The sequence below is a fragment of the Oncorhynchus clarkii genome, chromosome 6 (genome assembly GCF_045791955.1).
Source record: "Oncorhynchus clarkii lewisi isolate Uvic-CL-2024 chromosome 6, UVic_Ocla_1.0, whole genome shotgun sequence".
NCBI classification, from domain to species: Eukaryota; Metazoa; Chordata; class Actinopteri; order Salmoniformes; family Salmonidae; genus Oncorhynchus; species Oncorhynchus clarkii.
The window spans coordinates 66,033,552-66,048,014 of NC_092152.1; positions in this window are offsets into that span (position 1 = coordinate 66,033,552).

Sequence of the window (14,463 nt, forward strand, 5' to 3'; positions counted from 1 at the left end):
CGTGAGCGTCGGAGGGAGAGGGGAGGTAGGGTTGCATGTCCCATAACATCTGCTGTCTATATTGTGGCCAGGTTGGTCACCTGGTCTCCACTTGTTCCCCGTGTCCAACAAAAGAGGGGGCTCAGCAGTAGTGGAGGATATACTGTTGAGCCAAATCACCTGTCCCTCATCTCCCAGAACCCTGCTTGAGGCCAACCTTGTGTGGCAAAGCCAGTATTTTCCTCTGCCTGCTCTCATCGATTCAGACGCCAACGAGAGCTTTCTGGACCGAGGGGTCGTTAATCAGTTGGGCCTGGACACTTTCACTCAATTCACCTCTGGATGCCAACGCTCTCAATGGAAAGCTACTCTTCTGTGTTTTGGAGAGAACTGTTCCTGTTATTCTGCGTCTCTCTGGAAATCACCAAGAAAAGATCAGTTTCCACATAATCGACTGTTCTCACTCACCTCTGGTTCAGTGTCATCCATGGTTAAAGCTACACAACCCACAGATTGACTGTTCCACCGGAAGGGTAACTACTTGGAGTACATTTTGTCATTCTAGTTGTCTACATTCTGCCCTTCCTCCTGCCTTGTCTGCACCTCAGTCCATTCCAGAACCCCCAGAACTGTCGTCTGTTCCTCCAGAATATCACGGTCTAGCTACTTTATTCAGTAAGCACCACACCCCATCTCTGCCGCCTCATCGACCGTACAAATGTGCTATCGAGCTTCAGCCTGGAGCTCCTCTCCCTAGTAGCAGGTTGTATAACCTCTCTCGCCCCGAGCAAGAGAACATGGAAGAATACATCCAGGACTTCCTGGCGGTCGGACATTCCTTTGTCAAGAAGGATGGGTCACTGAGGCCATGCATAGACTTCCGTGGGTTGAATAGTATCACTGTCAGGATCAAGTATCCCTTGCCACTCATCAGTGCTGCTTTTGCCCCTCTCCATGGTGCCACTGTGTTTACTAAACTTGACCTCCGGAATGCCTACCACCTTGTCCGCATTAGAGAAGGGGATGAGTGGAAAACAGCGTTCAACACACCACTTGGACATTTCAAGTATTTGGTCATGCCTTTTGGTCTCACTAACGCCCCTGCTGTTTTTCAGAGCCTGGTTAATGATGTCCTGAGGGATGTCATTGTCATTGTTTTGTTTTTGTCTATGGGGATGACATTCTTATTTTTTCGAATGACATTGAAGCTCACAAGCAACACATCCACCAAGTTCTCCGAAGGCTGTTGGAGAATAAGCTATTTGTTAAGACTGAGAAATGTGAGTTTCATGTTTCCTCTGTGTCCTTCTTGGGTTATATTATTGCTCAAGGACATCTACGAATGGACCCTGCCAAGGTTAGGGCAGTTACAGAGTGGCATATGCCCGTGACTCTGAAGAAGTTACAGTGTTTCCTGGGGTTTTCCAATTTTTATAGACGATTCATCCGTGACTACAGTCATTTGGCAGCTCCTCTCACCTCCACTCCATTCCACTGGTCCCCTGAGGCAGAGTTAGCATTCACCACTTCACTTCTGCTCCAATCCTTACCCAGCCAGACCCAGAACTCCAGTTCGTCCTCGAGGTGTACGCTTCCGACACCGGGGTAGGTGCAGTCCTGTCTCAACATTCTCCCTCGAATCAGAAGCTCCATTCTTGTGCCTTCTTGTCCCGCAAGCTCTCACCTGCAGAGAGAAATTGACATAGGTAACCGGGAACTCCTGGCTGTTAAGCTGGCTCTTGAGGAGTGGCGTCACTGGTTAGAAGATTTGGTCCTTCCTTTCATTGTGTGGACGGATCACAAAATCTAGCCTACATCCAGACTGCCAAACGTCTGAACTCTTGGCAGGCCAGGTGGGCATTGTTTTTTGGAAGATTTAACTTCACACTCACTTATCACCCCGGATCTAAGAATACCAAGCCTGACGCCCTTTCCCGTCTGTTCACCGCAGACAACACAAGTTCCGAGCCAGAAACCATTATGCCATCCTCCTGCATCGTTGCTGCTGTCTCCTGGGAGATTGAGTCCTGTGTTCGTCAGGCTCAGCTGAACCAGCCTGATCCTAGAAACGGTCCTTGTAAGGCTCTGTTTGTGCCAGATCCAGTTCATTCTGATCTTCAATGGGCCCATTCTACTCACCTCACCTGTCACCCTGGCATGAACCGGACTGTCGCCTTCCTGCGTCAGCTATTTTGGTGGCCCACCATGGAGAAAGACGCTCGGGAATTCATCTCAGCCTGCTCGGTCTGTGCTCGGAACAAAACCTCCACCAAACCTAGATCTAGTCTGCTTCGTCCTCTTCCCATACCCAGTCGTCCCTGGTCACACATAGTTTTGGACTTCGTCACTGGCCTTCCCCCATCAAATGGTAACTCAGTCATCCTCACTATTATTATTATTACCAATTTTCCAAAGTGGCTCACTTCATTCCCCTCTCCAAGCTTCCTTCCTCCCGGGAGACTGCGGGCCTGCTGGTATCCCATGTTTTGCGGCTGCATGGCATCCCTAGTGACATATGGAGAGCCATCAAGCACAGCTCTGGGTATTAATATTAGCTTTTCGTCTGGATATCAACCCCAGACCAACGGCCAGACCGAGCGGGCCAACCAGGAGTTGGAAACTGCAATACGCTCTGTGACTTGGCTAACCCTTCCCCCTGAAGTGCCCAGCTACACTGGGTGGAATATGCCCACAACGCCTCATCAGGTATGTCTCCCTTTGAGTGTTTATTTGTCATGTGCGCGGAATACAACAGGTGTAGGTAGACCTTACAGTGAAATGCTTACTTACAGGCTCTAACCAATAGTGCAAAAAAAATATTAGGTGAACAATGGGTAAGTAAAGAAATGTTAAAAAACAGTAAAAAGACAGGCTATATACAGTAGCAAGGCTATAAAAGTAGCGAGGCTACATACAGACACCAGTTAGTCAGGCTGATTGAGGTAGTATGTAAATGTAGATGTGGTTAAAGTGACTATGCATATATGATGAACAGAGAGTAGCAGTAGAGTAAAAGAGGGGTTGGCGGGTGGTGGGTGGCAGGTGGCGGGACACAATGCAGATAGCCTGGTTAGCCAATGTGCGGGAGCACTGGTTGGTCAACCCAATTGAGGTATTATGTACATGACTGTTTAGTTAAAGTGACTATGCATATGTGATAAACAGAGAGTAGCAGCAGCGTAAAAATAGGGTTTGGGGGTGGCACACAATGCAAATAGTCCGGGTAGCCATTTGATTACCATTTGATTACCTGTCTTCTTGACCTGCAGTTACTCCCCCTGTACACTTAACCTCCCTTGATCCCTGCCCAAGAGATCGAAGTAGTGGTGCCCTCAGTCCAGGACCACATGTGCCATTGTCTTCGTTCCTGGATGAGGGCCTGGGCTGCTCTTCTTCGTGCCTCCGCCAGGACCCAATCCCAAGCTAACCGCCGCCATGCTTCAGCCCTAGTCTACACTCCAGGCCAAAAGGTATGGCTTTCATCTAAGGACTTGCCCCTGAAAGTTGTTTCCAAAAACTAGCTCCCTGATTCATTGGCCCCTTTGCGATTGATCATGTCATAAACACCTCTGCTGTTCATCTGAAACTCCCAGACTCTCTCAAAATGAACCCCACCTCCCACCATGTATCCTTAATTAAACCAGTCTGCTCCAGTCCCCTGTCCCCTCCTGCAGCTGCTCCTCCACCCCCTCGGCTCATCGACGACCATCCTGCCTATACCGTCCGGCGGCTTTTGGATGTGCGCCGTCGGGGGCGCGGTTGGCAGCATCTGGTGGACTGGGAGGGATACGGGCCTGAAGAGCGCTGCTGGGTGCCCCGTCACATTCTGGATCCTTCCCTCTTACAGGATTTTCATACCTCACACCCAGACAAGCTGGGTTGTGCGCCAGGTGGCGTCCGTAGAAGGGGGGTACTGTCACATCTGCTCCTGCTACGCCCTCTGGTGTTCATCCGGTGTCTTCTTGACCTGCAGTTACTCCCCCTGTACACTCTCTGTCTCCCTCTCCCGCTCTGTGTGGTTGGAGACAGGTGTGCTGGAGTCAGAGCAGATCCCTACCAGCTGCAACTCATTCCATAAGCAAGACCTCTACAAAATACAGTCCTGCCACTTCCACTCTGCCAGATTGTAATCTCTGCTCAGTCAGTTCATGATTCTAGACATGTATGATTATTCAAGATCCTGTTACTCTGCTGTGCCTGTTTCCCTGCCTGACATTATTTATCCTCTCATTGCAGTTTACCGCTCTGTCTCTGGCTCCTGTCTCCCATTCCACATCTCACCACCCAACTACCTTGCTCTGAATTTTACTCACCACAACTACCTTGGATTCCCCTCAGGACCTGTTTACCCTGTTCCACTCAGCTGACTCCTACCTCAGTCTCCACATCTGTTTTTTCTGCAACTCATCCGAGCTTCCCCGGATCTACACTCCACATCTCCCTGTGTAACAATAAATATTTTTGTTCATTCATCCCTGTTTCCTCATCTGAGTCTGCTCTTGGGTTCCCCTGTGTCGCTTCACTTAACACAGGAAGAAGATCAGACAAGTCCTCCGCATGCTCTCAGCACAGATACTCCCTCTGGACTGGGCAGAGGACACATGCCAATACTGAAGTAAGAGTTATAATTCTACTGCTCACCTGGCCTCTCAATGGCAGGGTCAGGGGTTAGGATAACTTACAACAAGATACATAAGATATAAGATACAGTGCATTCAGAAAGTATTCAGACCCCTTCGCTTTTCCACATTTTGTTTCGTAACAGCCTTATTCTAAAATCGATTAGGTAAAACTTTTTCCTAATCAATCTATACACAACACCCCATAATGTTAAAGCAAAAATAGTTTTTTAGACATTTTGCAAATTTAAAGCCACGAAGTCGAAGGAATTCTCCGTAGAGCTCCGAGACAGGATTGTGTCGAGGCATAGGTCTGCGGAAGGGTACCAGAACATTTCTGCAGCATTGAAGGTCCCCAAGAACACAGTGGCCTCCATAATTAATAAATGGAAGAGGTTTGGAAACACCAAGAACTCTTCCTATTGCTGGCCGACCGGCAAAACTGAGCAATCGGGGGAGAATGGCCTTGATCAGGGTGGTGACCAAGACCCCGATGGTCACTCTGACAGAGCTCCAAACTTCCTCTGAGGAGATGGGAGAACCTTCCAGAAGGATAACCATCTCTGCGGCACTCCATCAATCAGGCCTTTATGGTAGATTGGCCAGACGGAAGCATCTTCTCAGTAAAAGGCACATGACAGCCCACTTGGAGTTTGCCAACAGGCACCTAAAGGACTCTCAGACCATGAGGAAACAAGATTCTCTGATCTGATGAATCTAAGATTTGAATTCTTTGGCCTCAATGCCAAACACCACGTCTGGAGGAAACCAGACACCGCTCATCACCTGGCCAATACCATCCCTACGGTGAAGCATGGTGGGTGCAGCATCATGCTGTGGGGATGTTTCTCAGTGGCAGGGATTCGGAGACTAATACGCACTGAGGGAAAGATGAACGGAGAAAAGTACAGAGAGATCCTTGAAAACTGCCTCCAGAGTGCTCAGGACCTCAGACTGGGGCAAAGGTTCACCTTCCAATAGGACAACGACCCAAAGCACACAGCCAAGACAACGCAGGAGTGGCTTCAGGACAAGTCTCTGAGTGGCCCAGCCAGAACCCACACTTGAACACGATCGAACATCTCTGGAGGGACCTGAAAATAGCTGTGCAGCGACCCTCCCCACCCAATCTGACAGAGCTGGAGGGGATCTGCAGAGAAGAATGGGAGAAACTCCCCAAATACAGGTGTGCCAAGGTTGTAGTGTCAAACACAAGAAGACTCAAGGTTGAAATTGCTGCCAAAGGTGCTTCAACCATGTACTGAATAAAGGGTCTGAATACTTATGTAAATGTAATATTTTTTATATATTTTTTTTAATTTCTACAAATCTATTTTTGCCTTGTCATTATGGGGTGTTGTGTGTTGATTGATGAGGAGGAAAAAAACGATGTAATAAATTTTGCAATAAGGCTGTAACGTAACAAAATGTAGAAAAAGTCTGAATACTTTCCGAATGCTCTGTACATACCCGACACAGAGGAGTAGGGGAGGGGGACCAGGGCCAGAAAGTGGACAGTTCAAATCTCTATACTACATTATTTTCATACAAAGAATATTTCAGAATATTTTTGTATGTGAAGGGATTCTCTGCCTTTGGGCACAATTATCACAGTAGCATCAGAACATAAAACTCAAGTACCAATTGTTTCGTATTGTAGGTGTTGTGTGTTTGCGTATGAGAACCTAAGTGAGCATATGTGTGTGTCTCCCTTTACAGCCAGCTACATCTTGCAGACAATCTCTCCCCCTCCCATTTTTACTCATTCTACATGGCCCATTCCCCAGGACCCAAATTAGAGAGAATGAAACAGAAGCTGAGCATGTAAAGATGGCCGTTGGGTTTCCCTCCTTCCCAATCTCCTCACCTTACGCTGGCTGAGGGTTTTTATACATTTTATTTAATTATCCCGCGAAGCTCTTTTCACACAGTGCTGGCACTGCCTGCGCCCTACAGTACTCCCACAGTGTGAGCTGTGTAATTTAATAAAGCCTCATTTAAGAGGGGGATTTGATTAAAAAATTAAGCTGCCGTGATCACCCAGCCCCCAGCCTCCATCTCAGGACGAGATCCAATATTTCACATTATGAACATGTCGAGCAGAAATTATCACCCCAGGACAAATTAATGCTTTCCATAGGATCACACGAGGAGACGGCCCCCACTATGGAGAGGGTTATATGAGCTAAAGCCATGAGGAGAGAGACAGGAACCATTTCTCTCTTTTCTCAGGTATTCTTTCTTTTCCCCCTGCCATCATGCAAATATTAATTCATAATTCACAATTCCCCACTTTTTCACAGCAGGTGACAGTCTGAATCAAATGGCTCTGATGGATATTTCAGAATGTCACCTCTTTAGTGTGAATGACGACACTAGACTGCAATCTCACATGGAGGAGAAAAATAACTTGAAGCCAACACTGCCGCTGTTTGGCTTCACTTTAGAAAATTGCACAGATCACCTAATTGTTTACACACAGTATAATGGCTCTTTGAAATCCAATCTCCCTAAGCTATCCCACCTGCATAGCAAACTGTACACATGCACATGGACTCACTGATATAGAAAATGTGCAAGCTGTCAATTCCTATCTTGTGAGAGAAAGAGAGAAAAAACTCAAAAGCTAAATGCAATATGTACACTGCAGCTTAAAGTTAAATAACTTCTCACTGCAGGAGAAACATAATCCTCACAATTAATGCTTGAAAATTATAGCCTGGATCTAGTGGCGGTTTTGAACCATACGTTATTGATTTGGAAATGAAAACCTGTACTTTTCAAGGTTAAATCCAGTCCACCCTCATTACCGCTCTGTCCTTGAGAGGCCCAGCATTAGGGCTGCTGCGAGGAGCAGTGAGGGCTCCTTTAATGACGTGAATTTAATGGGATTTAATGTAGCTAGGGGCAATGGAGCAGCAGAGATATGGTTTTAACAAAGAGCTGGGGACCAAGGGTACAGCCCAGAGAGCAGCCATTTTCCATCCTTTTTATTTAATTCACATTTGGCCAGGCGGGATAAAAGCACATCTTAGTAGTAAGTGGGTCCCAGGAGTCAGCAGTTACTCTTTGCACTCAAGTCAGGGCTGCAAAGGACCCCAGATTTTCCAGCCCACCATTCTACACCGTGAGACCTAATATAACATGATATTGTTTAGAATAGAATTAAAAATCTACTCCTCATTTCTCACCTTTCAACCTCATCTGAATACCACTAGAGATACCAACTGACTGTCTGGCTCTCAGCAGCAAACAACACAAATGGAAACACAGTTATAAACAGATAATAGGGACATACAGTATAATATTAACCACACACATACTCAACAGGCGGACTCTGTAAACACTCCTGCTGTTAGATATGATTATGAAGAAAAATATAGTACCTGAACTTGACCTCTAATATGCCCACTGATCTGCACAGAGCCAGCCTCTCCTATCCGATGCAATGCAACATAAGTGGGTGAGAGAGGTCTATTCTGTCTCCTCTCCTCTACCTCAGCACAACATGGATGGATTGGGTTATTGCCTCAAATCTGGGCCCTCTGGCCAGGGGGTGTTCTGGTGCCTCAGGCTCCCTCACACAAAAGGATCCAGGACAAATGGCGGTCCAAACAGTTGTCAAGTTTGAAACCTGGTTCCATTATTAATTGTGTGTAGCTTGCACAAACGCTGAACCCCATTTGCTCCGTGGAGCTGAGCGCTGCAGCCGTGAGGTCACGGCTCAGATGGCTGTGCCTTCAGCTTTCCTATGCTTGATGCGAACAATGTGTGCTTTCTGCAAATAACATTAAACAGCCCGCTCGTACAGTAATGCCCCATAAATATGACTAAATCTTGAAAAGCAAAAATAATTACTTTCATTCCTTGTTCCGAACCCCTTGCAAGGAATAGAATATATATATTTTTTTATTTTCTGTTCTCTTCCTTGTCTACAAATCAGCTTCCACTTGAGTGTGGGGGAACGGGAGGATGTTAATGCACAAACAGAGAGGGAGAGTTGATTATAGCTGTCAATGCAGGGATATACCTCATATGTGTTATCAGTAACAGCTCTTAATAATCATAGTAGGGCTACAACCAGCCCATTACTGGTCATTGGTTTTTCCCCTTCTCTGGCACTGGGATCAGTATGAAAATGAATTACTGTTCCATCTCTCACTTCTTCCATTCGCTCTCAGCGGCAAGCACCTGAGATTAGTGTTTTTCTCCCTGTTTATGTTGAATTATACCTCTCTGCATTTTAAATGCTGAATCACACTGCTGATGCATCACTTTATGTGTATTTTATGAATCTCAGCGGGATTTCATCTAAACTACTTGTAAAAAGAAGTATCTCAGAAAAGGTCAAAGACGGGCTACATAATTAAAGACATATACCTAGCATAGCCGTGTGTACGTGGATGGCCTAATTAATGTACAGGCATGACTCTCAGATTCACTGATCCTCTGCCAAGTTCAGCATGTGTGGACGCAATGCTCCAGATGAGGGTACGTGGTAATGAGGGAGGGGGTAGAAGCAATTCTGCTTGCCCTCACCTCTGTCTTCAAAGATTTGGGGAAGATTCAAGGAGAGATGCACAAATTATGGAATCGCCGAGAGGTCAAGTGTCACGGGTCACACTAACAATCCACAATGCACACAGACCTAGCAAAGAATGCTAAACCTGATTGTGAGCCCTCGTAAGCATGCTGCCCACATTAAAGTGATTTACTGGCCAGATGATGTAATTAAACTGTTGCTTAGCACTTTTCCCTTTTATGTCCCTCTGCCTGTTGACTTGAATTAAGGCAAAATGGTAAACATCCCACTGAATATGTCAGTTAAGAACAGCCACGGCCATGTTTAATACAGATCGTCTTTTACTGTGTGTGTGTGATCATGGCGCCTTTTCATAAAGGTTGACATTTCATGATAACTCTGTTTCTACTTACATTGTTTCATAACTGATGGGTCATATGGGTGGGTATCGGGGAAGTAAATGTCACCATTAATTAACACTGAAGACACAGTACTGGAAGAAAACATGAAATCTAATGGATGAAAGTGAATCATAAAGGGGAAAAAAGAAAGAAAAACTTGACTTTGCAGATAATGAGAATGGAAAAGGAGGAAACTGAAGCTTTTTCTTTTTACAAAGGATAATGTTTTAATCCTAACGCCCCTTGTCCGTGACCTAGGTAACCCTCTTTTTTTTCCAGAGACAAGTCATCTTTAATTACGGAAGGAATTAGGAAACCTTGTCAATCCTAGCTAATTTTTCATAATTACTAAAGGACTGTGATGGCAATAAAACAAGCTGCATTGTTCGCACATCTGCGTTTTCCATTTAATCCTTGACTTTCATTGGAGCTGTCTGTAATCCCTCAAACATGACTAATGGGAAACATTAAGTACACGTTTTGGAACAAGTGGTTTTAATTAAAAGGGCTGGCTCACAGAGGGCTTTGGATTGAGGGAGTTGTTTTTATCATTCTTCAGAGAAGTCAGCATATGTTTTCCCTTTTGTTATTAGTTGTGGACACACAGCTCTCACAAAGGTGTTGCACATTTTCACAGGAAAGGCAGAGGAAACTTAAAAATTAGATGTGTGTGTTCATTCAAACCACATTTTTTCCGATAACTTCTTTTAGGGCTCCACAGTAAGTAAACATGGCAGAATGAATAAAAGGAGGCCAAATGAAAGTTATTAGCACAAGATAATGAAGATAGAACACAGAAGACAAACAATAGTGTTTAGGATATTGGATTTCCTGTGGGCTTAACAAAAGAGATGGTAAAAACACGCAGAGTGGCATATGAAAGCATCTTCAGGAGACCGCAGAAAGACCTACTTTACCACTTCCGACAGACAGAGAGGAGTGAGGGAATCTCTCCACTGGAAACATGACCTTGTGCTGCCAGCAGTCTGTTCCGCCCTCATGGAGTGAACTCAAGTTTATAGGACTTAATGAACAGCACTCACAGACCTATTTTAGATATGTCTGTGACACCATGACCCTGCAACTTTAAAGCATATTACATATGGGTATAATCACTCTAACAGAACCAGTCAACATGAGAGCATACTGTGCTTTGGTTGGAGGTAGGCCTATTTGGGGGAACAATGGATTTATGTATGGAGATTGTTGCTCCTCTCTCTACCCTCTCTCATGAAGAAACTTGCATGAGTGTTTGATAACTGGGGATGAACTATTTACTACCATGGCACTATCACATCAAGATGCCTATGTATTTCATGCAAATTGTATGTCCATCTGTCTTACAAAGAACACTAACAATGCTGGACTTGTGGCCCAGCTTTCTAACTCATGAAACTGGCAACAAATATTATTGTAACGCAGCCTGGTCTCATAGACTAGATGTAATATAGTAAACATAAATCTGGGACACTCAAATTAGTATGATATGTTACGTTTGGTATAATTACATAAGACAGAAGGTAGGTAGGGTGGGTAGTTGGGGTGAGGTGGGTGCAGGTGGGCATATAACACAAATGTTTATCAATCCGACGGTTATGTGTTAGAATCTCATCACGGACAACTTTAGCATTTTAACTAATTAGCAACTTTGCAACTACTAACAAATATTTTGCTTCTTTGCTACTACTTAGCATGTTAGCTAACCCTTCCCCTAATCCTAACCTTAACCTTTTAACCTTAGCCCTAACCTTAACCCAAACCCTAACTCCTAGCCTTGCTAACATTAGCCACCTTGCTAAAGTTAGCATTACCCACCCAGCCACCTAGCTAACGTTAACCACAACAAATTGGAATTCGTAACATATCATAAATTTTGCATATTTGTGACATATTGTAGGAATTGCAATTCCTAACATATCATACATATTGTTATTTGTAAAATATCATAAGAAATGGAGGATGGACATCCACAAATGAATACATACAATACGAAACTAATACATATCATACTAATTGGAGTGTATCGGATTTGCATGTACTATGTTATGTCTACCTACCCCTGAGTCCAGGTTTTTAACAAATTATGCACAGAATGTTCACCAGGATTTTAATCCTAGACTGAGATTGGCTAGAGTTGACTGAGAGATATCACACCCAGGCATGGACACAGACACTCCACTAGGCCTACCAATATGTTTTGCTTCCTTTCATGAGACATATACTGCAACTTGTCTAAGGTGAATATATTTACCAGCCTGTGGTTATAACCACAACAATGTAACATTAATATATGCATTAGCCTACATGTGAATGATAAGTAGCCCCTCATAATTAATAATTTTAGCAAACACAATGCAGCAGAAAATACTGTATTTTTTTCTGAAAATACAGTCTACATACCGTTTAATGAATGGCTAACATGTCTTTGTCATGGTTAACAAATGTAATGGTTAATAAATGTAGAGAGCTATCTAGCCTACTTTCATCACCATGTTGTTACTGAATGATAGTGAACCAGCGGCTCTTTTTGACCGGCCCTTTTTGGTGAACGTCGGGAACCGAATCGCATCTGTGCAAGAACATTCATTTGGCCCCCTGATTTGCATAGCCAACAACTGCTTTTTGAGCTCCAGAGTCAGACAGATGAAATAATACAAATAATTCTCTGAAGATTGCAAATCCTCACTGCAGGAACAACAGATAGTGAGGAGCGAGCCTTTTTTTTGTTCACACACATTTTTGCAGTACATTCATTTTTTTCGATTTTTATTTTTTTAAGTCATCTAATAATTTGGTCAGGTAAAAAAAATATTTGAACTCACATGTCACGATTTGACATAAAGACAGGCACTTGTAAACTTTAAATAATTACTGAACGAAGAGCCGTTTGGGAGCTAAATGAATGTCTCTTTTCGCTGAACGGAGCCAAATGAGCGCGTTCACTGAAAAGACTCGAATGCCCATCACTACTGAATTCATTTTATTGCCGTCAGGTGATTGCAGCGCAAGGCAATGCCTAAACGCGGGAAAAATTAAAAGGAAGGTGCGTGCGCGCGCACCTTGGATGTTGGATGGATGTTGTGGAGCTAAAGAGAATCGTTGAGTCATGTGTTAATTATCTTGTTAATTATCGATAGATTGCACGATGCCCCTGTCGTTAGAATTTTAGATAGGCCTGATGTTAAGAATGATCAAGGGAGAAACCAGGTAAGAAGGTTTTCCAAATGTGGTTGATTATACTCTGATAGAAGCGCTAGACCTGGCAATACATTCTCAGGTTTAATTTCAATCAAATATTTTTGGGGAATTCACTTGTAAGGAGATCCATTATTGAACATGTATTAGGCCACACTTCTGTATTTTCGCCCATGTGCACAGCAGTTTACATTGGTAGGTTTACTGGATTAGAGTGAGACAGGCAGCAGGTAGATTAATCTAAATAATACATATATTCTGTCCTCTCAGAAGCCCTCATTCACATGTTTAGAGCACCAAAACACTCCAGGCTCCAACCCTATCCCGAGTTTAATCAGGAGGTACAGCTCTGATCTTGCCAGCAGAGGGCCTTTCCCTCATTCTCCCACTGCTGGCGTTGTTCCTTGTGTTATTTGGTTATATTCTGTTCATCACAATGCATTACATCTGCCCCTCCTCTCCCTGCCTCCTCTCCTCTCTCAGCACAGTGGTGATGGCGAACAGGGCCAGGGACCCAGTACTCTCCATCCTCCGTCCATCTGTACTCATCTGGAAAAGCCATCGGGCCAAGCAGGTTTTGGGGGTGATTGGAGGCTCTGTCGGAACCGGCTCCCGGACTTGGCGTGTCTGTGACAGCCCCTCTCCCGGTGAGCTAGCCGCTATGATGAATGGCCACCTTTTCATTTTTATTGCCTCACTAAATCATATGCCTGCCATGCTTTTATAACCCATTTTTGCTGCTTTTTTATTTCACCCCCCTTTTTGGAATAAAACTACAAAGACTGTACTTTCATTTTTTTCTAATGGGGAACATGCTGGTCTCGGGGTATTTCTGCATGGGGTTGGTATTCAGATGGGGGGATGGGTTCTTATCAGTACAGGCAGGTTCACTTAGACAAACATCTCAACCTTTAGCTGGACAGACCACTGAAATCCTACCATCACGCCCCATTGAAATTTGTCTTCAGAATGCATCAACATAGCTGCCATTTGAACCAGTCATACCTGGCCTGCTGCATGGCCCCTCTCTCTGCTATGGGGTAATAAGTACAGGAATAACTCCATAGTAATTCAAGAATAACATTAATTATTTAGGCTAGTGCAGGTCAGACCGGGCATTGCTCAGGGAACAGAGGTCAAAGTGGCAGTGACATGTAGACAGTGACGAGTGAAAGTTGTGGAGTGGGTTAGAGGGGGGCAACATGAGTGATTGGGGCTGGGGGACAGTTGTATTTTTTTCCCCTAGCTGTAATGAATGGCCAGGGAATGTCACAGTGCTTATGAATACCGAAGTCCCTACCACCTGCTCCCATCTCTCATATAGTCCAGTTATTCTGCTCCTATTAGAGGGCTTCAGCAGGAATGTTGCTGTGTGCAAAGAAATATAATATTAGCCCTTGCATGGTTTAAAAATATGGTAGAAATGAATGTCTAAATGTTTTACATTTCAAATTCAGTAATTCTGAACGTATTATATGGCTGATGTGTTTGTCTATCTTGCCGGTCCTTTGAATTCTCACCTGGTCACAGTCCAGACACAGATTTGACTGTAACAGCCGCTCCCTATAGGTTAGTGTAAATCCCTTCACTGTTTCGGGGGGGTTCTAGTAGCTAAGGCCAGCTGGAGAGAGAGAGACCTCATTGATTTAGAGTCCTCTGACCCTGCCTCACCCAGGAGACGTAGGTACACTTTCCAGCCAAGTGCCCTGCTGTGCCTGTGCGTGTGTGTTTATTGTACATCTTAGCC